Source organism: Rana temporaria, chromosome 9 (assembly GCF_905171775.1).
Source record: "Rana temporaria chromosome 9, aRanTem1.1, whole genome shotgun sequence".
Classification (NCBI taxonomy): domain Eukaryota; kingdom Metazoa; phylum Chordata; class Amphibia; order Anura; family Ranidae; genus Rana; species Rana temporaria.
Window position 1 is genome coordinate 141559868 of NC_053497.1, and position 26979 is coordinate 141586846.

Consider the following 26979-nt stretch of genomic DNA (forward strand, 5'->3'; position numbering starts at 1 on the left):
ACACCAAGTTCAGGTTCACTATATGACCCACTTATATATTTGTACATGTTGCTCATATCCCCCCGTAATCTCCTCTTCTCAAGAGTGAATAAATTCAGTTCCTCTAATCTTTCCTCATAGCTGAGCTCCTCCATGCCTCCTATCAGTTCGGTTGCCCTTCTCTGCACTTTCTCCAGTTCCCAAATATCCTTTTTGTGAACTGGTGCCCAAAACTGAACTGCATATTCCAGATGAGGTCTTACTAATTATTTCATACCATACCTCTCTTTAATACAAGAAATCACTTTGCTTGTTTTGGCCTTGCATGTTATTATTAAGCTTATGATCTACCACTAGCTTGTTGGTCCCGTACTGAGAGACTGCTTTCCTGCACTGTGAACACAGGAGGTCAGCTACTTGGCATTGGTACCATTCAGAGAACACTTTTTGCTAGATTTAGGTACCTGTGTGTATCTTTGCGGCGGCGTAGCGTATCGTATTTACGCTACCGTAAGTCAGAGAGGCAAGTGCTGTATTCACAAAGCACTTGCCTCCTAAGTTACGGCGGCGTAGCGTAAATGGGGCCGGCGTAAGCGCGCCTAATTCAAATGAGAATGAGGGGGGGTGTTTTATGTAAATTACTCGTGACCCGACGTGATTGACGTTTTTTACGAACGGCGCATGCGCCGTCCGTGTACATATCCCAGTGTGCATTGCTCCAAAGTACGCCGCAAGGACGTATTGGTTTCGACGTGAACGTAAATTACGTCCAGCCCCATTCACGGATGACTTACGCAAACAACGTAAACATTTCAAATTTTGACGCGGGAACGACAACCATACTTAACATTGACTAGGCCAGCTATTTGTTAGACTAACTTTACGTCGGAAAAAGCCATACGTAAACAACGTAAAAAAAATGCGCCGAGCGCATGTACGTTCGTGAATCGGCGTATCTAGTCATTTACATATTCTACGCCGAACTCAACGGAAGCACCACCTAGCGGCCAGCGGAAAAATTGCACCCTAAGATACGATGGCGTAGGAGACTTACGCCGCTCGTATCTTAGCCTAATTTAAGCGTATCTGGTTTCCAGAATACGCTTAAATTTAGGACGGTGTAGATTCAGAGTGACGTCAGCGTATCTACTGAGGTGGGGTGGTGATGTCATGCTGAATTCCAGGTAGGGCAATTTTTACCTAGTTACATTGATCCAGTTTGGACCAATGTAAGTGTGTATGTGCCATACCTGGCTGATCCCCATGGAAGCTGGAAATCATTGTAGTAGGCACTGTTTCTACAGTGATCTCAACTAGCTTTGATGAGTGGCTTCCATGCTGCTTACTGTACACAAAAGATGACTTGCTTGGCACAGGCCCCATTAAGGGCACATCAAGGAATGCAAAGTGTTCTCTGATTGGACAAGGTGAAAAAGCCAGGCATTATGGTCACCATCTAAACCTCGTTTTTAAAAAAAAAAAAAGATTTGCATTGATTGAGAAAATGCAACTTGTTCCCTGAATGTTGCCCGCTGTTGAGTAAATGGTCTTCTATGTTCACAATGCATCATGGGAGCCAAAGGCTAGTGGAGATCTTTAGAGTAGCGCTGTCTACTACAGTAATTTCCAGCTACAGGTATGATACATACATGCTTGCATTGATCCTAGTTGGACCAAGAAAACTATACATTGCCATGCCTGGAATTCATCCTACCGTTTGGCTCTGTCTCTATTGTCTATAATATCACATGTTCTCTTTAAGAAAATCATTCCTGTCTGGACCTAGTCATTGGAAAAGAAAAGACTTCTGGCTGGGATTACAGAGAGCCCCAAAACACACAACACTGACCTCACTCCACTTATACATCATGATATCAAATGTACTTGGGGGTCTTAACAAGCACTATTTACAGCCTGAGCACTTGAGCCTGGCTGGTATCATACATCAAACGGCCTAATCCTTGTACAGCCGGCGTACTGCTCAAGCACACGGCGGTGAATACCCAGGCCTCACTTATAATGAGGGGGATAAAATACAAGTATACAGATCAGTTCCCCTGGGACCCCCATCAATTCTCTGCTAGTCAAATTATCTGGGAAGAACTATTATGTTACCGACACCATCAGAATTAACATTGCTTGACAGCTTGTTCGCCCGATGCCTAGAGCAATGGCACAAAGTTTCTACCTTCTCCACTATGCTTCCTCAACCCCTAGTGACCGGCTACTGACTATCTGTTGGTTAAGACTATTTTCTCACATGGGATTATTTAATAAGAGCAAAGATAACATGCAAAAGGCTCAAATCACAAAGCTGTAATACAAGGATAAGGATCTTTATTTTAGACATGTGACTGTAATTTTCAAATCTCATTGGACTCCACTGAAAATAACCGTCACTTTTTTTAAAACAAGCATCCTTATCCTGCTGTGTTATCATTGTGAATTGAGCCAAAAGTGTGGTAACCCATAGTTACCCATAGTAAGCAATCAAATTTTGGGATGCTGTAGCCAACTTCCCTTCGTACATCCAGTAGCTCACACAAGTGAGTACACCCCTCACATTTTTGTAAATATTTTATTATATCTTTTCATGTGACAACACTGAAGAAATTACACTTTGTAACAATGTAAAGTAGTGAGAGCCGGTTCACACAGGGGCGGCACAACTTTGGGGGCGACTCGGCAAGGCGATCTCAAGACAACTTCAGAGGCGACTTGCAAAATGACTTCTGTATTGAAGTCAATGCAAGTCGTCCCCAAAGTCGTACAAGAACCTTTTTCTAAGTCGCTCTTATTAGAACGGTTCCATTGAACAGAGTGGAGCGCGTCGCCTGACGAGTCGCCCCAGTGTGAACCGGCTCTGAGTGTACAGCTTGTATAACAGTGTAAATTTGCTGTCCCCTCAAAATAACTCAACACACAGCCATTAACCACTTGCCCCCCAAGGACGTCATATGACATCCTCGACTTTGTGCAGTGATATCTGAATGATGCCTGCAGCTACAGGCATCATTCAGATATCACCGTCTTCTGCCGGCAAATATGTGCACGATAAGAATGATTATAGCGGCAGTTCCACCACTTGATTGTTTTTATAGGCAGCGGAAGGGGATGTCCCCCCCCCCGCCGCGGAGGGGGGGGACCGGAGAACGAGATTTCCGGTGACCTTATGGTCAGCAGTCATCTCTATGTTCGTTGGAGACCCGGGGCGCGACTTTCTGACGTCACTCCCGGGTACCCAGAAGTAAACAAAGCCGCAATCGCGGCTGTCGGGATGAGATCGTGATTTTTTTTCACGATCTCATGCTTTCAAGCCTGGAGGAGAGATTTGGGTTTTTATTGACCCCACATCTCTCTATAAAGAGGACCTGTCACAGTAATTCCTGTTTACATTCCTTATAATAGGAATAAAAGTGATCACATTTTTTTTTTTTTAAAGTGTAAAACTAAAAAAAAAGTAAAATAAAAATAAAATATATATTTTTTTTTAAACGCCCCTGTCCCCGGCATCTCACGCTCAGAAGTGAACACGCATGTAAGTCCCACCCACATATGTAAACGCCTTTCAAACCCCACATTACTCGAAATTAGTATCCTGTAAAAACATTTAAAGCGTTGCCTATGGAGATTTTTAGGTACCGAAGTTTGGTGCCATTCCATGAGTGTGCACAATTTTAAAGCGGGACATGTTAGGTAACTATTTACTCGGCGTAACATCATCTTTCACATTATACAAAAAAAATGGGCTAATTTTACTGTTTGGTTATTTTTTAAAACATGAAGCCGTTTTTTTTCCCCAAAAAAGGCATTTAAAAAATTATTGCGCAAATACAATGCAAGACAAAAAGTTGCAATGACCGCCATTTTATTCCCCAGGGTGTCTGCTAAAAAAAAATATATAATGTTTGGGGGTTCTGATTAATTTTCTAGCAGAGAAGTGCCAGAATAGGCCCGGTGGACAAGTGGTTAATGTCTAAACCGCTGGCAACAAAAGTGAGTACACCCCTAAGTGAAAATGTCCAAATTGGGCCTAAAGTGTCAATATTTTGTGCGCCCATCATTATTTTCCAGCACTGTCTTAACCCACTTGGGCATGGAGTTCACCAGAGCTTTAGGCCTCGTACAGACGAGCAGACATGTCCAATGAAAACGGTCTGCGGACCGTTTTCATCGGACATGTCTGCTGGGTGAATTTGGTCTGATGTGTGTACACACCATCAGACCAAATTCCCCGCGGACAGAGAACGCGGTGACGCAGATGACACCGACGTTCTCTGACGCGGAAGGTCTATGCTTCCACGCATGCGTCAAATCAATTCGACGCATGCGCGGGATTTCGGGCCGCTGGTTATACGTCATAACCAGCGGACATGTCCGATGAGTCATACTGACCATCGGACATGTCCGGCGGACATGGTTCCAGCGGACAAGTTTCTTAGCATGCTAAGAAACTTTTGTCCGCTGGAAACCTGTCCGCTCGGCCAGGAATCCGGTCCGCTAGGCCCTACACACGGTCGGACATGTCTGCGGAAACTGGTCCGCGGACCAGTTTCAGCAGACATGTTCGGTCGTGTGTACGAGGCCTTACAGGTTGCCACTGGAGTCCTCTTCCACTCCTCCATGATGACATCACTGAGCTGGTGGATGTTAGAGACCTTGCACTCCTCCACCTTCCGTTTGAGGATGCCCCTCAATAGGGTTTAGGTCTGCCCATAGAGGGTTCAAATATCGTCCGGTTCAGCAGGGATTCGAACCATCTATGGCCGGCTTTACAGAAAGCTGAAGAGATAATTGGTGTGATGCTGCTGGCTCTGCCAAGTGATGTTTGCTCTGGAACACTGAAGCCACCATCACATGGGAGGTCAATCAGCCACAGCTCACGGAACCCCTAGCAACATCTGGAGGAACTGGTAGGCTACCATATTTGTGTTAGGCCCCGTACACACGAGAGGATTTATCCGCAGATACGGTCCAGCGGACCGTTTCCACGGATATATCCTCTCAAAGATTTCCGCTGATTTCGATGGGATGGAGTGTACACACCATCGCATTGAAATCCGCGCGAAAAAACTCTGCCGATGACGTGCGCGACGCTGTCATATAAGGAATTCCACGCATGCGTCAAATCATTACGACGCGTGCGGGGAATCCCTTTGGACGAATGGATCCGGTAAGTCTGTACAGACGAGCGGATCCATCCGTTGGAATGGATTCCAGCAGATGGATTTGTTGTGCAGCACAGCAAATATCCGATCTGCTGGAATCCATCCCAGAGGAGATTTCTCCGCGGAAACAGATCCGCTGGCGTGTACACACCATAGGATCTATCCGCAGAAACCCATTTGCTGGGATTTATCTGCGGATGGATTCTATCGTGTGTACGGGGCCTTAGACTCTATGTTTGTAAAACGTATATTTGCTTTTTTCAGAGCTTATTAATGAAGTAGAGAATTAGTGCTAAGAACAAAGTGCAACGTGCATTAGGGTACAGTGACCAATCAGAAATAGACTGTTATGGTTTCTGATGAGTTTTAGATCATCATTACTGTTTTTTAACCGTGTCATTAAATAAGCCCATAAAAAATTAAAGGCTTATTCCAGCCAAAATGTATATATTAGTGTATGTTATTTCTGTTGTATGGTGCATAAGGGGAGTTTAGCTCATTGACATTATTTTTCTTCCTGATGTATACTGATTTTTGACGTTTAAGTGTATCTGAACCCAAGAACAAAATTGAAATATATTGTATCCTTAGATGTGGTTAGTTTTCTATTTTCAGACTTTTCACCCTTATGCCCCGTACACACCATCACTTTACGTGATGAAAAAAAACAACATTTTCTGTGAAGTAAAAAATTACGTTTTTGAAACTTCAATTTTCAAAGACGAAGTTGCATACACACCATCGTTTTTCTCACAATGTTCTAGCAAAGTGAGGTTACGTTCACCACGTTTTTCCATTGAAGCTTGCTTCATAAGTAGCTTCTGGGAATGCGCGGATGAAAAAACGTTGTTTTAAACGACGTTTTTGCTACACACGGTCAATTTCTGTGAAGTAAAAGTTGACGTTTTGAAAAACGACACATAAAATTGAAGCATGCTTCAATTTTTTTTGGTCGTTTTTTAGAAGACATAAAACAACGTTTTCCCCCACACACGGTCAATTAAAGTGACGTTTTTAAAAACGTCATTTTTTTTCATCACATAAAGTGATGGTGTGTACGCGGCATTATATTCACCTGGTGATCCTGCCAGTAACACACTTCCTCTCCTACGATGACAATGCTCTTTCATGGTCACTCTAGGACAGAAAGTGCAGAAAGAACTACTCCCCTTCTCCTGATAATAACATAGGTGTAGTGTGTTCTTTACTTAAAGTGGTTATACATGCAAAAGAAAGAATAAATAAATCCTCCTACATAAGTTGTACCAGTGTATCTGAAACCCTCTTTTCTCTACAGCAGTTCAAAAATCTTGCTTTAGCAGTCAGAAAAAAGGAGGTGGAAATCTGAAGTTACACTCTGCAGAGCTCAGTGAGGAGACCTCTAAGGCCCCGTACACACGGTCGGTTTGGTCCGATGAGAATGAACCGAAGTTCATTTTCATCGGACCAAACCGACCGTGTGTATAGGCTATCGGTCTGGTTTCCTTCGGTCCAATATTTCTAAACATGCTTCAAAACCGAACCGATGGACCACTGCCCCATCGGACCAAACCGATGGTTAGTACAGAAAAGCATCGGTTCAAAACCAGCGCATGCTCAGAATCAAGTCGACGCATGCTTGGAAGCATTGAACTTCGTTTTTTTCAGCACGCCGTGTGTTTTACGTCACTGTGTTCTGACCCGATCGGATTTTGAACTGATGGTGTGTACACACATCAGGCCGTACGGCCACTTCAGAGGTGAACCGATGAAAATGGTCCGTCGGACCAGTCACATCGTTTTTTTCGGACCGTGTGTACGGGGCCTAAGACAAAGATGTCAAACATGACTTATGCTGATAGCAAAGGAATGAGGTAGCAGACAGAAATGACACTTAGTGCTCTGGATTGAGCTGCACGTTTGAAAATGACTTGCTAAGCTATTGCAAGACTTGCCAGGCTTCACAAGTTTGTTGCACAATTGCATTGCATGACTCCAGATCAACTTTCTTTGCAAAAAATCTGCAAATCATCTGGTTCAGTTATATTGTGAAATAGTCCTCCCACCACAGGGGTCACTGTGACTGAATTTCCATGCTGTAGACTTGAAGCGCTCTTGCGGTAGACTTACCACTTCAACTTTGCTCTTGTTAGAGACTTGCCATACAAATTTGCTACAAATTGGAAAAGTGTCAACTGGAACTTATGTTTCAAGTGCTCTGCAAGTGCACAACTTGCCAGTGAAAATGTGCAGCAAGCTAACAGACTTACAATTCAACACAATTCCACACTGCCACAAATTTGTGGAAAGTTATCCTTGCTATCTGGGTCACTACGCACTTTAATGCATTCTCTGTATTAGTGTAAACAACCTTTCAAAAGCTTCTTCCCCCAACCGCCTTAGACACTTATGCCGCATGCAGACGATCGGACATTCCGACAACAAAACCGTGGATTTTTTTCCGACGGATGTTGGCTCAAACTTGTCTTGCATACACGGTCGCACAAATGTTGTCGGAAATTCTGATCTCCAAGAATGTGGTCACCTACAACAGCACCATTAAAGGGAAGTTCAATACCAGTTGTGTTAGTAGAAGTTTGGTGAGAGACGATTGTGCCATCTCCATTACGAACGCCATGTCAGGGACGTACTGCCCACTCCCGTAGGCGCGTGCCTATGCGCATACCACGGACTTTGCCGGTGAGCGAATCACGGCCTTTGCACACGCCTGTGCGCATGCGCACGCTTAGACGCACCTTTGGCGCCCAACAGCCTATAAAAGACGCTCTAGGAATGCTGCACCTTGCGGCCTGATCTGCGTCTGTTCCTTGTGATTCTGTTCCTGTGTATGACCCGGCTTCCTGACCTCGCTTCTATCTCCAGTCCTGACTTCAGCTTGTTTGACTCTGCTCTGTTCTCTGCCTGATTACCTGTTGCCAAGACCCAGCCTGGACTGACTATTCTCCTGCCTGTCGTTAATGCTGTTACCCTGATGTGTATGACCTGGTTTGTCTGACTCTGCTGACCTGCACCAGTTGTCCTGCTGATCTGCATCCACGGCTCTGCTGATCTGCATCCACGGCTCTGCTGACCTGCATCCACGGCTCTGCTGACCTGCATCCACGGCTCTGCTGACCTGCATCCCCTGCTTTCTGCCCAGCGGTTCCAGCTTCCTCTTGGCTCCTCTACACTAACAGCAAGGACCACAACAGGCACCTTTACCTCACCGTGCTCTTACCACCACTGTCTCCATTCCAGTGGTCTCCGAGCCGGAGTTGTACGGGAAGTCTCCCTCCACGCATGAGGCTCACACCTAGGTACGTAACACGCTAGTTTTACCAGACTGAGCGCCTCCGTCTCGTACTTGATTCAGGGAATGCGTGGAATTTTGTGTGTCGGAATAGGCTACACACCATCGGGATTTACGAGAACGGATTTTGTTGTCGGAAAATTTGAGAACCAGCTCTCAAATTTTTGTTGTCGGAAATTCCGACAGAGAATGTCCGATGGAGCTTACACACGGTCGGAATTTCCAACCAAATGCTCCCATCGAACATTTGTTTCAGGAAATTCCGTGCGTGTGTATGCAGAATAAATCCTAGTACACACTAGCAGCTTTTTTTCAACCCAATGGGCTCGGGAAGGAGATTTTGTACTAACAATCTGATGTTAGTACATTGATCTCCCCCTTTGAGCTATTGTGTTCTGACAGGTAGGGGGACCCCCCATGCCAGAACTCCCTGGTCAGCACTCTCAGCCGTTGGCTGAGACTGCTAAATTGGATGCTGATGCTGACAGACATTTGGCCGCCTTCTATTTAACCGGCTGCCATACACACGGGCCTTTACCTGAACCCAATCTCAATCCAGCTCTGTGCCCATCTGCACCAGTTCTTCTCCCCTCTCTCTCTTCTCACAGGAAACTTTGTAGCAGGGGGAGCCATTGTCAGCCGACAGTCAAATCCTAGAAGGAGGGAGCTGGGGGTGGGGTGTGGCCGAGCCTTGCTATGTGTATCTATGTACGCAAACAGCCCAGCTCCAGATTGAGCCTGCACGAGTGACCCTTGCTATGGCGGGCACTCAGAGAAGAGGAGAAGCCAAAATCAGCAGCAGGGGACCCCAGAAGAGGTTATTCGTGGGCCACTCTGTGCTAAACAATTGCACGGAGCAGGGAGTAGAACATGTTTATTATTTTCAGGAAAAAAATAAGCTTTACAAAAACTGAACAGAACTGGAAACAATGTAACTGATAAGAGCCATATCAGGCAAATAGCACAGGAAGTTATCAGCTCCCGATATTTCTGGCAGAATCCACAGGTAATTTTGTATTTATTAAACAGAAAAAAAAAAGCTTTTAAAAGATATATTAAACTACGCCTTATCAAATATGTGTTTGGCTATCAATAGTATTGTCAGAAGCTGAAGAGAAGAGAAAGGGGAAACTTTTTAGGGTTTGACACACTTTTTGGGTTTTTACTACATTTCGATACACCACTCTGGAGATTTCCTCTAATTTTGGATTCATTAACAGTAAAAAGCTAACACAATTTATAACCTATATAGTAATGAAAAAGAATCAGCACAACCACCAACTCAACCCTCCTACTAAAGTGCTTGAATGAATGTGCCTTATAACCCAGGCATAAATTGCTGCTAACACTTCTTTACTGTGTTTAATAAAACCACCACATAAGTCTACTAAAAAATATTTAAAATAAGTACAGCACAACAACAGGTATATAAATCAATAAACAGGTCTAAATAAAAAAAAAATGTGCAACATTAAAGTGTACCACATTATCACATGCATGTAAAAACTGCTTGTTGATCGGATAACGATCCACAGGACTTGTGATCAGACACACCATATATTATTGTGAACAAAATTTTACAAATATCGAAAAAGTTCCATATAAATAGTGAAATCCACTGTGTAATGTAGTGACATTTCCTATATCTTCACCATGCTTCTGGAGACCCACCATATTCAGATGCAATGTCTTCTCACCTCAAATATCTGAGCCCACTACAGAGTCAAATGCGCCTTAGACCGATTCTGCCTATAGAAGGTGCAGCAAGGACTCCTTTTCTTCCCATCCAGGGGTAAGACTGCTACCTTGCCCTCTTCACTCCTCATCATCAGCAAAATATACCATAAAACAAAGTGGCCTACTGAAGAAGTCTAATCTGAGGGCGTAACGTGTATGGGTGGGAGGAGCCGAAGCCTGTGACATCACGTAGTTACTACCATTATCAGGGTGGTCAGCTGATGATTTTATATGCATGTTATGCAGATTTTCTTGTGAGTGTTTTTAGTCCTTATTGGTTTATAATAAATGTGTAAAAACAGAGAGCACTATGTTTTTTTCGCTTTGTTTTATAGTATATTATGCTGATGACTAAGGAGTGAGGAGGGAAAGGTAGCTATGCCCCTGGATGGGAAGAAAAGGAGTACTTGCTGTACCTCCTATAGGAGGAATCGGTCTAAGGTACACGGATCATGAGGTGCAGAGGTATTTCCCCCAAATGGGTAAGGGTGGTAGACGCTGGAGCAAATTGTGTCATGCTTTATTGGGGGGGGGGGGGTACCTTCCTCTGGATCAACTGTGGATGTTGGATAGTGTATATAATTTTCTATTTGAGTGTGTTGGTTTTCTTTTTTTTCCCCTCTGTTGGTTGAACTTGGTTGATTGTGTCTTTTTGTTCAGTCAGATAAACTACGTAACTATGTATTTTAGAAAACTGAGAAATGTTCTAACCTTTGCTCCTCTTCTCTATCCTAAATCAAAGAAAAGTTTTGTTTGATGTTTCCCTTTAAAAGGGAACTTGTTTTAGACTGTTTATCACATTTTTTGTACTTTTTGTAGCTCCAGCTCTCTTCCTTAGCTTTTTAAGCCTACCCTATCCTTTAAGAACCTAACCTCCTAGCATTACACTAGGCACACATACAGACGGGTGATGTCCTTGTGAACTTTGGGCTGAATATGAAGTTGTCCTGATTTGACATTTTAAAACACTGGGAGGGAAGGCTTCAAGGGTAGGTATATGCCAACTCACCTATGAAATCATGACTTAGCTGGGCAGTCGCTAGTGAAGCCGGATCAGGAATCAAATAAAAACAATGAAAACACAGACTGCTGACTGTCTGTATTCTACAAATATTTATTTTAGGCTAAGGATCCATCTTCTCTTCCAACATAATAGCCGTGCATAAACACAGAACAAAGCCTTTTCTTCTAAGTCTCTAAAGACGCTAATTATGTTGGCCCAACAAACGTTCCGCAATTACAATCAGTCCATTCTTTACAAGATCCGTTGAGCGAGCGCTGAGCGGGGTTTGGGTCAGATGGCATTAAACCCTGAGGGCTGTGACATATAATTGGGCATATGAAGTCAGACGCTGATTTGTGTTGAGATGCTGATTTGAAACAGAGATATGTATCTGCATTACAGATAAGCCAATGTTGCAGCTTCCAACAGTCATGAGCCATGGCGTCATGGATCCCAACAATCTACCGCTGATGATTAATACTGCATGCATGCAGAAACTTGGCCGGGAAGAACTCATGTATTTATGCTTCCAAACTAAAAAGTCTATTGCCCATCTTACTGTCTTTGATGCACTGGCCAAATTAAAGGAGCAGCTCCTGGTAAATAGATAGAAGCACCAATCATTTTTTTTTTATTTACAGTTATGTGTGTGTGTGTATATATATATATATATATATATATATATATATATATATATATATATATATATATGTATACACGTATTTATTTTTTATTTGCATATACTGTATTTATATTTTTTGGTGTGTTTGTATATATATATATATATATATATATATATATATATATATATATATATATATATATATATATATATATATAGTGCAAATCAGTTGTGCCCTTAAAGCGTAACGCCACTTATGTTGAGAAATAAAATTGCTCCCCCTGGGTGATCTATGCACATTGCGAGGATTTTAACAAACTTTGTTGCAGATTCTGACACTCTGGGTTCAGACATCCTTGTTTCACTGTAGAGTAATAATCAGAAAACTCAGCGAATTTAGGTTCTATGAATATTTTACACTTCCTTGAGAGATAATGTAAAAGATCCTAGCCATCCTATAAAGCTATCATAAGAAAGGAGAGCACGTCTAAAAGTGATAATATAGGAGCCCTTTTTATCAGTAATGCAATAAAGTCCACGTTGCAGATCTGATGTTCTTTGTCGGCTTGTTGTAGCTTGTTTAATGTAATCCGATTAGTTGTATTGGAAACAGTAAATCTCTTGTAATGAAGAAGGCTAAAGATGTCTAAGCACAGTGATCAAATAAATGCAGTATTCCTGGAGTAAACTGTGCAAAGTGTCTCAATGCAACTGTGACAAAGAATGGGTAAAGGTTGAGCGATTTGTCCTCTCACCAGCGACCAGGTCGCTCAGATGTTTTCCGGACAGGAGCTTGTGTAGCGACACTCATGCAGCGGATCCGCTGTCTCGATCTCCCGATCTTGACACACACTGACAGGCACGCGACCAGTGTGGTGCTTTAAAGATGTTCGACAGCAAACAGCAGAGCTAGGCCTCGCAGGTTGGAAGGTGGTACTCCGCGTGGTAGGCTGCAATCTCTCTCTCCCTGTTGCACAGATAGGTCCATCTTGCATCAGGCCCGGAAGGAAGAGAGCTCCACGTGGGCTATTGCTTCTTTTATAGCTACTCCCAGAAATCTCCCGATGGCAGCATAGATCCCTGGGATATGTAGTCCTGGCACATAATTGTGCAAAGCAATTATCTGACGTCCCTCAATCCTTTTGTTTTGCACACAAATATGATGTCACCTGATACACTGATCAATAGAGGGACAGGCGATGCTTGGAAACGCTGAATGGTTCAGTGCTTTAAACTTGTAGTTCATATTGCTATACACATCAAGAGAGTGACATTTTTGCCCATTTTTTCTTGCAAAATAGCTGAAGCTCTGTCAGATTGGAAGTGTCTGTGAACAGCAATTTTCAAGTCTTGCCACAGATTGCAATAGTCTGCAAGTCTTTTGCAGACTCTAACAGGTTTTCTTCTAAGATTGCCCTGTATTTGGCTCCCTCTTCCCATCAACTCTGATTTCCCTGTCCCTGCTGAAGAAAAGCATCCTTACAACATGATGCTGCTACCACCATATTTCACGGTGGGGATGGTGTGTTCAGGGTGATGTGCAGTGTTAGTTTTCCACCACACGTAGTGTAAACTTTTGTCTTTCTCCACACATTGCATAACCTTGGGTTATTCTGAAGAAATCACGGTTTGTTCCTCTGTGCCCCTGTTCTGAGTGAGTCTAATTGGAGTGGCTTCATAATAATAATCAACCAGCTGCTGCAGCTGCAGGGGTCTAATGAGGAAAACTTTAGGGTCTGCATCTCTTTAGATGTGATTTCCTATTGGGAGTATCTTACCAAAAATGAAATTTTTGTTGTAGGGAATGCCAAAAATCTGACTTGTATCTTAGTGCAGACTTCTGGGAAAACCAGTAACCAATCACGTCACATATTTCTGGGGGGAGTTCTGTACACATTTTGCAGCCATATTGCGTTTTACAGAAAATTACAAATGCTGCAGAGTGAAAAGGAAATTACAATATGACTTGTGTCGCAATTGTATATGCAATATTTTTTTTTTACACACACACACACACACAATAACTAAAACCTCATATAAGCTTTAACATGGTTTTACATTTTTATATAGTTTTTTTTATATATATATATGTTTTTATATTTAATATAAATTTAAAAAGTTATTTTCATTATTTTTACATTAGCAGCATTTTATAAATAACTGGTGATCCTTCCATGAAGGTCCACATTGAGGGACTTCCTGTTATAGAGTGACAACCTTTTTTTTCGTGTCAGAAAACGGTAGAAAGCGTTAAAATATAATCGTTTCCCACACTTGATGTTGTTGTAATACCCTTTACAAAAACTTAGGGGAACAGTCTGTAAAATGTAAAAAAAAGAGTTTTAACCCTTTTACACAAAAAATGTTTTTTTTTTGCCCGCGTCTCCCTGGAAATTTCATGTTTTGGAACCCTCAGTATACAGATGGCAATAAAAACCTGACAGAGGCTCTCAGCCTTTCCTGCTCTATCCAATCAAGAAGAAAGTTTAGACTAGAATTGGGCAACACAATCATTTTTACCCAGCCCAGCAAGGACAGCAATAAAATACAACAGAGGTTCTAATGCTGCGTACACACGACCGTTTTTCATGACGTGAAAAATGCAATTTTTTTAAACCGATCGTGTGTGGGCTCCAGAGCATTTTTCTAAACGTGAAAAATGGGCATTAAAAATGTATTTATTTATTTTTTCACGTCGTCGTTTTTCACGCCGTGAAAAACGGTCGTGCGTAGGCTGTAACGACGGGGAAAAAACGTGCATGCTCAGAAGCAAGTTATGAGACGGGAGCGCTCGTTCTGGTAAAACTAGCGTTTGCAATGGAGATAGCACATTCGTCACGCTGTAACAGACTGAAAAGCGCAAATCATCTCTCACCAAACTTTAAATAACACGAAATCAACAAAAGCAGCCCAAAGGGTGGCTCCATCCGAATGGAACTTACCCTTTATAGTGCCGTCTTACGTGTTGTACGTCACCGCGCTTTGCTCCAGCATTTTTTTTTCACGATCGTGTGTATGCAAGGCAGGCTTGACAAGAATCACGTCGAGAAAAACGTTGTTTTTTCCATGACATTAAAAAAGCTTGTGTGTACGCGGCATAACCCTTCCCAACTTACTAGTCTCGATGGACACACAGTAAGTGAATATTAGACTGGACAGAGGTGCTAATCACTCAGTCTAAAAGAAAGGGCTGGACCCTTTCAAGAAAGATTTAGGCAACATTTAAAATATACCCGTGAACTGCTAATACAATCTATTGCACGTGAGATAAAGTAAAACAAGTCCACTTACTTTTATTTTGAACTTTATTAGAGCTACTGCATCCAGATACTATATCACTCCTGCAGGACTGCAGCATCTTGTCACATGATTCTGGACTGTTGATCATTCCTCTGGAGAGGACAGTCACCTGCACAGGATTACTTAAAATTTTAGTGTGCATAGTACAGACTTTATTCATCATTCCAGATGTTTTATTGTTCCCTACTAATTTGTGGTATTTGTAAATGTTTATTATTGCTTGATCACTGATTACTTCATGGCATATGTTGGTTACTTTGTTTTCCAGACAACTATTTTCACTTTATCCACCAATAAATAAAAGACACTAAAAATATTCTTATCTGGCTCCAGGCAAAGGGCAATTGTCCACTCAAACCTAATTTAGCCAATCGCAAATTAGCTTTTAATTACTGTGATTATACTAAACGTCTGAAAACTGGTGAGTTGTAGAAACACCTAGATCGAAGGTTTAAGGGCTCGTTCACACCAGTCTATATTCTAAAACGCATGGTGTATGTTGTGTAGGGGCAATAAGGTTGCATTATTACAACACAATGCATGGTTTATTTTTTTTCAACTTTATTAGTCCCACCTACAGCCAGCCCCTTCTGGCTATTTAACCACTTCCATACCGGGCACGTATACACCTTCCCGCCCAGACCAATTTGTAGCTTTCAGTGCTGTTGCACTTTGAATGACAATTGCGCGGTCATGCTACACTGTACCCAAACTACATTTTTATAATTTTGTACCCACAAATAGATATTTCTTTTGGTGGTATTTGATCACCTCTGGGATATTTATTTTCTGCCCAAAAAAATTAAAAATGACCGAAAATTTAGAAAAAAAAAATATTTTTTTGTTTCTGTTATAAAACATTATAAATAAGTATGTTTTCTCTTTCACTGATGGTACTGCACTGACGGGCACTGATAAGGCGGCACTGATGGGCACCGATGAGGTGGCACTGATGTGGTGGCATTGATGGGCACTAATATGCGGCACTGATGGGTGGCATGGATGGGCACTGATAGGCGGCACGGATGGGCTTGGATAGGCGGCACGGATGGGCACAGATAGGTGGCACAGATAGGCAGCACGGACGGGCACGGGTAGGCGGCACGGACGGGCACGGATAGGCGGCACAGACGGGCATGGATAGGCGGCACGGATGGGCACTGATAGGCGGCACGGATGGGCACTATTGTATGTGTTGTACTAATGGATGCCAAAACAATGCCTGCCAATCAGTGATGCCCATTGTGGGCACTGATTGGCATCCATTGCGGCACTGATTGGCATCCATTTTGTGTGTCCTCCTCATCCCTGGTGGTCTATGGTGGCATCCTTTTTTTTTTTTTTACACTGGTGGTCTATATGGCCATCCCTGGTGGTCCAGTGGGCATCCTCGGGGGGGCTGTGCTGATGATCGATCAGCACAAACCCCCCCCCCCTGTCACAGGAGCAGCCGATCGGCTCTCCTCTACTCGCGTCTGACAGACGCGAGTGAGGAAAAGCCGATTACCGGCCTTTCCTATTTACATCGTGATCAGCCTTGATTGGACACGGCTGATCACGTGGTAAAGAGCCTCCGTGAGAGACTCTTTACCTTGATCGGTGTTGCGGGGTGTCAGACTGACACCCTGCAACAACGATCGCCGCGATGCACGCCCCTGGGGGCGCGCAGCGGCTCAGAATCCTGAGGACGTCATATGACATCCAGTCAGGATTCTACAACCACTTTGCCGACGTAAATATGTCATTGGCGGGCGGCAAGTGGTTAAACTGCCTTGTTCATTCCTTTTCTGCCTTTGCTTAGTCAAACATATCTGGAGACTCTCTGCCGTTTTCCTGTTGAAGACTTGCATGGCTGACATTCCTTCTGATTCCTGATCCTGTTCTGCTGTCTCTGACTACGCTGATCTCTGGTTTCCTGATTTACTGGCTTGTCTGACTACCCGCTTTGGCTTCCAAACCCTGGCTGTGTTTTGACTACGTTTACTGTTCTGTACCATTTTTACCATTATATTAAAAGGTGCGATTTCTACTGCATTTTCTGGCTCAGTCTGATTCATAGTTCCTAACAAGGGGGCACAGCAATACTTCTTATACAGATAGTATCATGCCAAATTTACAACGCATTTCGAGACTCTCCCTTCTTCAGGGTAATTCCGATGGAAGATGGCAAATGTAAAGACTATACATTATATATATATATATACACACACACACACACACAAACTCTGTATAGTGTAGTAGATATACTTATTAAGTTATGAAGTAAGCAAGGACTAGAAAACCTACCAGCTCCCGATTGTCAGTAGTTGGCTGTGAGCTGATGGTTATGGCTCCATCATAGTTCTGGAGGTACGGATTGAGCATGCCCAAGAACAACACAGAAACGCAGATATGTGACAGCTGGGCATTAATACCCATCCTCTGTACCCCTATTCGGGTGCCTCTATTACTCAATTGGTGGCTTAGGTTGGCCATAGACAGGCAGATGAGAATGACAGACAGGGAAACGTTGGCCTTGCCATAAACCCGGCTGGGACCTCTGCAGTTCCAAAAAAGTACTACAACTGCGTATAGCTACCCATATATTTGAATGAGTGAAAGTGGTTACATGTCCCTATTTGCATAAAGTAGAGCATGTGCACGGATGTACCCTAGGTGCGTCTGGTATATACGTATGTGCCAATGCGTTAATTTACGCAAATAGCTGCATATAGCCGCCTGCACAAATTCATGTCCATGGGCAGCTGTATGCAGCTCCAGGACACCAGAGATAGGTAGTATGTTTACGTTGCGTAGGCAAATGTGCTCATGTGCGTGTCGCCTTAGAGCACTGTACCCTTATATAATTATTATCCTGCCAGGGTTATTTTAGATAAAGTGGGTCATTTCCAAACTATAACAACCTATCATAACCAATTAGATCTTCTTTTTTTTTTAACAGTAAAAAACAGTCAGATCTTAGTTGACTGAAGTCAGATCAGAAAGAAAGCTTCTTTTTTCATTGGTTCACATCGCATTGCTTAGTGGGTTTAACATATGTAAAAACAAGTTAAGCTCTTCAGTCAGAGATGAGCTAGCCCTGTGATGCGCCACGTTTCTAATTCCATATGCCACCCCTGCCAAGGAGACCCCAACCCCTATCCTCCTTGTCTGACATGTCTCTTCTTCCCCTCTTCCTGGAATGTCTCTCTCTGTCGATATCCTGATACCTTCCCTCCCTCCCCAGCAGCGAAACAGGAAAAAGTACAAGGAAGAAGAAAAAAAAAATATCAAAGTCACACATATTGATTCCAGATGTTGTGCTCGCTGCACCCCCCACCCCCCTTCCTTGCAATTTAATTAAATTCCCCCAGACAGCCAGGAGGAATTTTTTTTAATGATCAAATTTCCCTGGCTCCACTCCTAAAGTGCCCCCTCTCCCCGCCCTTCTGATAAATGGCCAACTACATTCTTCCTGAAATCACCAAAGCCAAAGACCAGGGAGGGCAGCTCCATCCCAGAATCCTCTCTAACAAAAGTTCTGGAGTCTGACAGCATCGTTTTTTCCCAGCAGACACTATTCCCTGTACCATTAACCATTTCACCCCTCTCGTTAAAGCGTTTCCATCGGAAAGCAGAATCCGTGGTCTGAGTCACTATCCTGTCACCAGAAAACTATTCCAAAAAAAAAAGACAGACGGAGACCGCGCGTTTTTTTTATTTATTTAATGCTTCGCATGGATGACCCAGGCCCAAACGCCGCACGGGACGTCACTTCCTTAGGTCTGCGCTTTGAAGTCGCAAGAGCTTGTTAAATGCTCAGCAGGCAAGACCTCCGCTCACCTGGATAAGTCGTTAGAAAGGAGTTTTAAGCAATCAAAAATAACGAACAAGATCATTAGAACCTTGACACGTATAACACTTACACGTTCCTAAATTGCCTAAGGTTCACTGAAGGGTCAGACGCGCAATCCGATGGCAGATAGAAAACACCTGACCGTAATGGTCTAGAACGTATAATTAACGCTTGCGCCGCCAGGCTGAGATGGCTTTGAATACATTTCGGAAAAACAACTTAGAAGCGGTGTCACTGTCTTATTTGTCAGCGAGAAACCTAATCCCTTCCCTAATAGCAGCACACGGTAGACATTACACAAGCCTGACATCACCAGCGTTTTTATTTGAATTTAAAATATCGGCTGAGGGGGTAGTGACAACGGGCATTTGTTGAAAGGCCGGGGAGGTGGAATAGCTTATGTTTTGCTGGTCAGGTACAACTCCCGGCATGCTCTGGTGGAGCAAACTTTTTCGAGAGGCCACCGCGTCTTGCCGATCCTTGTTCTCTCGGCAGGTCATAAACAAATCTTTCCGATCTTCAGAGCCTCGCATAAAACTCCCAACCCCCCCCCCCCCACTCCCAATCTGGCGCCTTCGCCCTCTCTGCTCAGAAATGACTTTGTGGGTTACAGAATTTAGTCGTTTATACTCTTTCAACAATTAATCATCAAGTTGTTATTTGCTGAGGCAGGGGGAAGTAGCTTCAGCTTCTTAGACCTGGCCTGAGCGTGAGGTAAAAAATTGTAAAATCTTTCATTCGGTCTTTACTGGAGAGGGGGGGGGGGGTCTCTCTCGTTTTGCCCAGGAGTTGGCTCTGTCAGACATGCAGACATGTGACTGACCCCCTGGGACTGGAAACAAAAAAAAAAAAATCATATCACACCTCGATTTCTAAGCAGAACTCAGACGTTCCCTCTCTACCATTTCCGCTGCTGTCTCCTCATTTCCATTTCATGGGATAGTGCCGGCTGGACAAGCCATCTCCGCCTGAGATTATATGAGGTTACAATGAATTACTGGGGTTTTTTGCAATCACCAGAACCCCCGCCACACTCTGTATAAACCTTGTAGAATGTTCTTACAACCAGCTGACGAGGATGGAAAGCTGTCAGAGTGAGGTCTTGCCATTCTACAGAGACGGGCAGAGGCACTCAACACACATTTGAGAAGCATTACTGTAGATTTAAATGACTGGTTGCCAAGTCAGTGCCAAACAGGTTTTAATGTAACTTGCGGTTAAAAAACAAAACTGCACTCTGGCACTTTTACATGTGCGTCTTGAACAGCGATCGGCAGTGGGTTGCTCATCAAAGAGCATTGTAGGCGATACTGCTGCCTTCTGAAAGTTTGTATTGGAATACTATATTGCCCCTTCACTTGAATATGTTGTATTCAGCGGCGGTACGGCAAAGAATCGCTGCCATGGCATGTGTACACCCCTATCTGGCTTCCTTTGCAACTTAAAGCAAAACAATACTCACCTCAGATCCAGTGATCTCCACATCTTTGGGCTCTTGGCTTCCAGGTTTCGATCACCGGCTGCTGTCATTAGCTGGGCAGGGATGATGTGAGTACAATCAGATTCGGCATTGCCGAATTTGTACAGTGAGCTGCGTGTGAGGTTCACTGCTGTGTCTGAGGTTTAGGTTGGTTTCTTTTGAGTTACAGAGTAGGTCTAGGGCTAGAATTATTGCTCTCGCTCTAACGATGGCGGTGATACCTCACTTGTGCGATTTGAACACCGTTTTCATATGCGGGCGCTACTCACATATGCGTTTGCTTCTGATTGCTAGCTCTTCGGGACTGGGCGCGTTAAAAAAAAAAAAGTGTTTTTTTTATTTTAATTTATTTTATTTATTTTTACACTGTTTTAAAAAAAAAAAAAATGGGTCACTTTTATTCCTATTACAAGGAATGTAAACATCCCTTGTAATAGAAAAAAGCATGACAGGTCCTCTTAAATATGAGATCTGGCGTCAAAAAGACCTCAGATCTCATATTTAGACTAAAATGCAATAATAAAAAAAAAATTGTCATTTAAAAAAATGACAACAAAGAAATGTGCCTTTAAGAAGCATGGGCGGAAGTGACGTTTTGACGTCACTTCCACCTGCTATGCTATGGAGACGGGTGGGGGCCATCTTGCCCTCATTCGTATCCACACATAGCAGCGTGAAGGACCCAATCGCCTCTGCCACTGCCGACGTATCTGGTAAGAGGCAGAGGGCGGGGGCCCTCTCCCGCTGCCGATAACGGTGATCTTGCGGCGAATCCGCCGCAGAGACCACCGTTATCGTTTACAGGACCGGCCACGAAAAAGATGAATATCTCAGTTGTGGCAGCAGCTGCTGCCGTTACCAAGATATTCATCTTTAAAGTGATGACATATATGTACGTGAGCTGGTCCTTAAGTGGTTAAATGATATCTTTTTATGTTACAGACAAAAACAGACTTTTGAGAACACCCAATATCCCTAGTGCTAAATGTTCAGAGTGTTCTTGTTGCCATGGGCCATGTCTGCGTAAACAGTCTGGTGTCAACTGTAGTTAACATCTGGTAACAGGCCCCACACTATGTGCGGGCAAAATGTCTCTTATTCAGTTATCACTATTTATTCAATCAGCCTCTCCTACCACCATACCTCCCAACTTTCTGAGATGGGAATGAGGGACACCTATCAGCAATGGAATTTACAAATGCAGCAATTTAGAAATCAGATGGAAGGTTTAGCACTGGGAAACACTTTTTGATAGATAAAAAGTGCATTTTATATACATCTATATAGATCAGACAAAAATGAGGGACAAATGAGGAGAATAAGGGACAGAGGGACATTGCTCGAAATCAGGGACAGTTGGGAGGTATGCCTACCACCCATCAAAACAAATAAACCCCCCTTCACCTCTCTACAGCCAATCAGGGGGGGGGGCTCACTTTCTTAGATGGCACATGGGGGGGGGGGGGCTATTTATACCTATAAGCTCATTCACCTAGGCTGGGGCACATCATCTTCTGTTTAACTTACCCCTGCTGCTGTGTATTGTATAGGGGCAGTACAATGATTTGCTCCTACCCTTTTTTCGAACTTTATTGAAATTTCACAAAGTTACATTTAGTTCACAGTATGTAAACACATATGGTTCAGTGAGTTGTGCTGTGTAAGGCTTTTTGCACACAGGCGTCTCAGCCCATGCAATGTAAATTCCAGCGGTTTTCCCTCACCCGTAGGCTATACGAGTGTTTACACCTGAATACAGCCATGCACAGCCATTCAGGTCTATGGTGGCTGTATGCAGCACCTTGGATTTTCAGATGGGGAAATGCACTGGAACTTACATTAAACAGGATCAGACAGCGTGTGCAAGAGGCCTTAAAGCTGAACTACTTTGTAAAATTTGCTGACATACCATGAGTTAAGTCCATTGAGGTACATGCCACCTCATGGACTTATCTCTATTATTTACATCTGACAGTTTTACGGAGATCCAGCAGTGCAGCTGTCACTACACTCCCAGAACTCAGACACAACAGCTCTGCCTGCCCCTCTCCTCTGCTGTCCATTCACAGAAGGCTTTGTATTTTGTGAATGAGTTTGCTTAGTACGAAGCACTCTGTGATGGGTCAGGAGAAGGGAAGGGTGGCTGCGACTCAGGAGTTGAAACCAGAAGGCCCAGTGTCAGAGTGCCGGAGTCATTGCGACAGATACTGTAGGCTCCTGGCACTCAGAAAACAGTGTAAACTGAAAATTAAGAGAAGTCCATGAGGTGGCATGCACCCCCTTGGACTTAACCCCTAGTAAACCCACAGCCCTACCGCCTGCTTTTACCAATACACGAACCCCCCCCCCCCCCCACAGCTCTGTGTGTGAATGAACTACAACTCCTGGCATCCTTTGTGGCTGTCTCCTTGTAGTTCTCAATGAACTACCGCAGCGCTGTGGAGCACCGTAGTAGTTCATTGCTACTTCCCGTCAGATTGTATCTTCCTGCCTGTACGGGATATACGGGTACACAGATACACAGACAGGTCTTCAAAAGATCTGCCATGCTTTACAGGCGCCAAAAATAATAATAATAATAAATGCACATTTCAGCCCCCACAGTGCACAACAAGTCCCAGCAAAACAGGGCTGCCATATCTCAGCCCCCACCGTGCACTACAAGTCCCAGCAAAACGGGGCTGCCAAATTTCAGCCCCCACAGTGCACTACAAGTCCCAGCAAAAATGGGGCACTACAAGTCCCAGCAAAAATGGGGCACTACAAGTCCCAGCAAAAACGGGGCACTACAAGTCCTCCAAACACAAAACAATGAGACTGCACAGCCTTCCACCCCCTCCCATACACTCACTCCTTGGCTGCCATACACTCAGGCTCCACACTCTCCCCTTACAATGGTGTCCTCCTACCTGAGTCTGGGCTGGATGTCACGCTGCATGGTGAAGCAGTGGGCGGGAAGTCTGAAGAAGACACATCCAGGCTCCCAGACCCCGGCACAGCACGCAAGGCTGCAGATAACTCTGCACTGGTCAGGCACCTCAGAGGCCGGGAGGAGGCCGCGGAAGTCGGGAGGAGGGAGGACAGGTGGGGGGATGTTTTTGTGCAGGGGGGCGCCCTAGGCCTGGGCCTTGTCGGCCTAGGCCAAAATACAGCCCTGCAAAGGGGGGTAGCTGGAACTTGCAGTCCTCCCTGAACAAACCAAGCATGGATTCTGCCAAGAATGGACTATTGCCTAAGCAGGTATGCTGGGGCAGCCACAAGCCTGAAGTTAGGGACTTAGGGGTGTTAGGGAAAAGACTGCACTTTATTTCAGACTGTTGGCTGTGTATGTCATCATGTTGATTTATTCAAGTAAAGCATTTAAAATGTTATTCTAGCATGGTCTGAAGTTACTAAAGGGATGTAATGAAAGTAACGGGCACAGTTCGGGTCACAAAACACATTGGGGTAGGAGGAAAGTGGTACAAGCGTTAATACAATGTGAAGATAAAGTGGTTACCAAGGGTAATAAAGGTTTCTCTAGTGGCCTGTCATAAGCATGCACACGTGGCAGGTGAAATAGGCTCTTGCAGCAAAGGAGATGTTGTTGGCACTCTTTCTGCAGCGATCGGTCTCCCATAGCAACGGGAGCAGATCTGCACCACGAGGCACCTGTACACAGGTACAGAAGAGGAAGAGTTAAGTAATGTACATGCATAGAGTCCACGCACCCCATATCGTTACTGGGAATGGGATAGCGGAGATATGCTGGACAGGTGGAGAGGGCAAGGGCTCTGCATGCGTGTCCCTTCTAATTGCAAGTAACTGTGGTGATATTTCGTACATAGAGTTTACTCACGTCAGTCATCTGTTCCAGAAAAGGTACCCCATGCGTAATGCAGTGACCTAATCTAAAGTGCCTAGCGTAGCCCAGAAAAACCCACCAGGGTTAGGCCTCTCCCTTGGCTGGCGCCCAACGTGGAGGGGAACATGGAGGAGATCAAAGTACAAAATCATCTATTCCACATTGTATTTCAATTATTTCTAGTCTACTTCGATTAATCTGAACGATCATGAAGTTTGAAAACTTACCTTGTCAAGATCCCTCCAATTTAACTTCCTTGAATTCTGTGTCCTGTGGATAGATACTGCCGTGTCACATATTTCACAGAGCCTGCCTTCTGATCTACAGAGGTGGTGAGAGGAGCAGTTTCATGAGGTGGAGTCAGTACAAGAATCACTGCTTTCAGACAGCCAGGTACCATAGGAGATGTAGTCATTACAAAAGTAAAAGTGGAAAAAGTTGACCAGCAGACAGGCAGAACTCACAATATGAAAGGAGATTTTTCAGTTTATATTGGATTGTTCAAAATAACTATTGTTCGTATTGTTAAAACAAGGAACTGTATGCTGTGACCCAGTGGCGGCTGGTGCACAAACAAACTGAGATCTGTAAGCCTGCTGGCTGCTGTTGCTATGCACATGAGGGGTTTCCACCATCCCTGTGCTTCGTTCCCAGGTCTGTACATCTGCTATGCCATTTTAGAGGGATTTCCACCTTCCTTGTGCTTAGTTCCTGGGTCTATACATCTGCTGTGCCATTTTAGAGGGGTTTCCACCATCCCTGTGCTTAGTTCCCAGGTCTGTACACCTGCATTGCCATTATGATGGGTTTCTAGCATCCCTGAGCTTAGTTCCTGGGTCTGGACACTTGCTGTGCCATTATGAGGGGTTAATTTTGTTTATTGAAAAAATCTTACAAACAACAACTTATATACAATAAAACCATAATAAATAAAACATATTTACAAAATAATTGAATAGGACCATACAGAAAAACAAAAACAATAGAAAAACATAAGAACATAATAAACGGTGCAAACCAAATTGCGCACAACATAATCCCTACGGGAAAGGGAGACTAGAGAACATCACCATGCATGTCGCCTTTTATATACCATGAGTGGGAACTGCCATTAAGGTGGCTGAGGCAGCCATTTCCTAGCCTGGCTCCTCCCTCTCCCTGAAGAACCAGCGCGCTTCGTGGCACCCTGGCACTCATCATCCATAGAGGATGCTGAACTAAATGAGTCCCATTCATCATCATTATCATCATCATCAGACAGCACCTTAAATGTATTCGCCAAAGGCAAAACCTCAGGACTTAAGGTAACTGTACCTCCTTTTTTTCCCTTCCTTTTGCCTCTCCTCCTTTTATCCTCCAACCACTCCATATCATCCTTGGACAACCCGGAGTCAGCAGCCTCCCCACACCTATGCTCCCCTTCACCCCCCTCCACCCCATACTCCCTTCCCTTGTCCACCACCAGGCCAGCCTCTTCACCATCCTCCCCACTCCTCTGCACCCCACGATCCTTAACAGGAACCCTGCAGCGTCGGGGGAGGGGGACTGGCACCGCACCTGATGCACCAGCCTCAGCACCTCTTGCTGCCTCTGCAATTTTAGAAGACACAGATTCTGCAACTGACACCTTACCTACAGACTGGGAAGACACTGACACACTGGGTATTGGCATAGACTGGGGCACCACAGACTGGGGAAGCGGAGACACGGACAAATTGGGTGTTGGCACAGACTGGGGGGATACTGACACATTGGCAATTGGCACAGACTGGGGAGACACGGACACATTGGGTGTTGGCACAGACTCGGACGGACTCACAGGCCCTCCAGCTGCTGAGCTGTGGGCATCCTCCATGTCCAGGCGGAAGAACTCTCTCATGAGCTCAGGCTTGTTGTGCATTGCCTCAGGACACTGACTGTAAGGATGTCCCACCGTATTGCACAGATTGCACCTTATGAGGTTACAATCCTTCGCCAGATGTCCTATACCCTGGCACAGAGAGCACTTCATCACTGGACAGGAGGATGCAAGGTGACTTGTCTCCACACTTATTGCAGAGCTTTGGCTGGCCTGGATAGAAGATGGTCAGCCTGTCCCTCCCCAGGAAAGCTGAGGATGGCAGATGCTGGACGACATTATCAATGATCTTTAGTTTTAACTGTACAGACCATCCCCCCGTCCATATTCCCCGGTCATCCAGAATCTTCTTTATGGGGCTCAGGACGTCTCCATACCTTCTCAACCATATACATAGATCCCCCTGTGGTATGGACTCATTGCGGACCAGAATTGTGACCACTTTAATGAGTGGCTGGCGGGAGACAAGCTTGGGCATGAGCCCCTTCCAGTCCGGCAGGCCCCTACACACACACTCATACTTCTCCCAAAATATGTCCAAAGACTCCGGGCGGAGAAAGGACAAATCATACTCATAGGAACCTGCCGGACTGATCAGGGCGAAGATATCCGCAGGTGTGAACCCCATCTGTAGAATCTTATCCACCACCGCCCTCCTATGTGGGGGGATTCCACCGCCTTCCCACCTCAGCTGCACAACATTCCTCCTTTTGAACATGGAGGGAGGCAAAACATTCCCATGCTCCTTCCCCGCTTGTTCCCCCTTCCCAGATCCTGCAGCAGCAACACCAGCATAGGATTTCCTTCCACCCCCAGTACTTGCAGACTTGTCCTTAGATACATTTAAACCTGCCGGCAAAGCGT

General features: G+C 44.4%; 1 protein-coding gene across 2 annotated transcripts in view; it reads right to left on the minus strand.

Moving 5' to 3' along the window:
* The window catches only part of PRRX2 (paired related homeobox 2), a 214636-nt gene that overhangs the window by 179904 nt on the left and 7753 nt on the right, over positions 1 to 26979 (minus strand). For both annotated transcript variants that reach the window (XR_005743626.1, XR_005743625.1), the window contains exon 2: positions 15090 to 15207. The gene's annotated coding sequence lies outside the window, so the exon portion shown is untranslated. The remainder of the gene's footprint in view (positions 1 to 15089; positions 15208 to 26979) is intronic.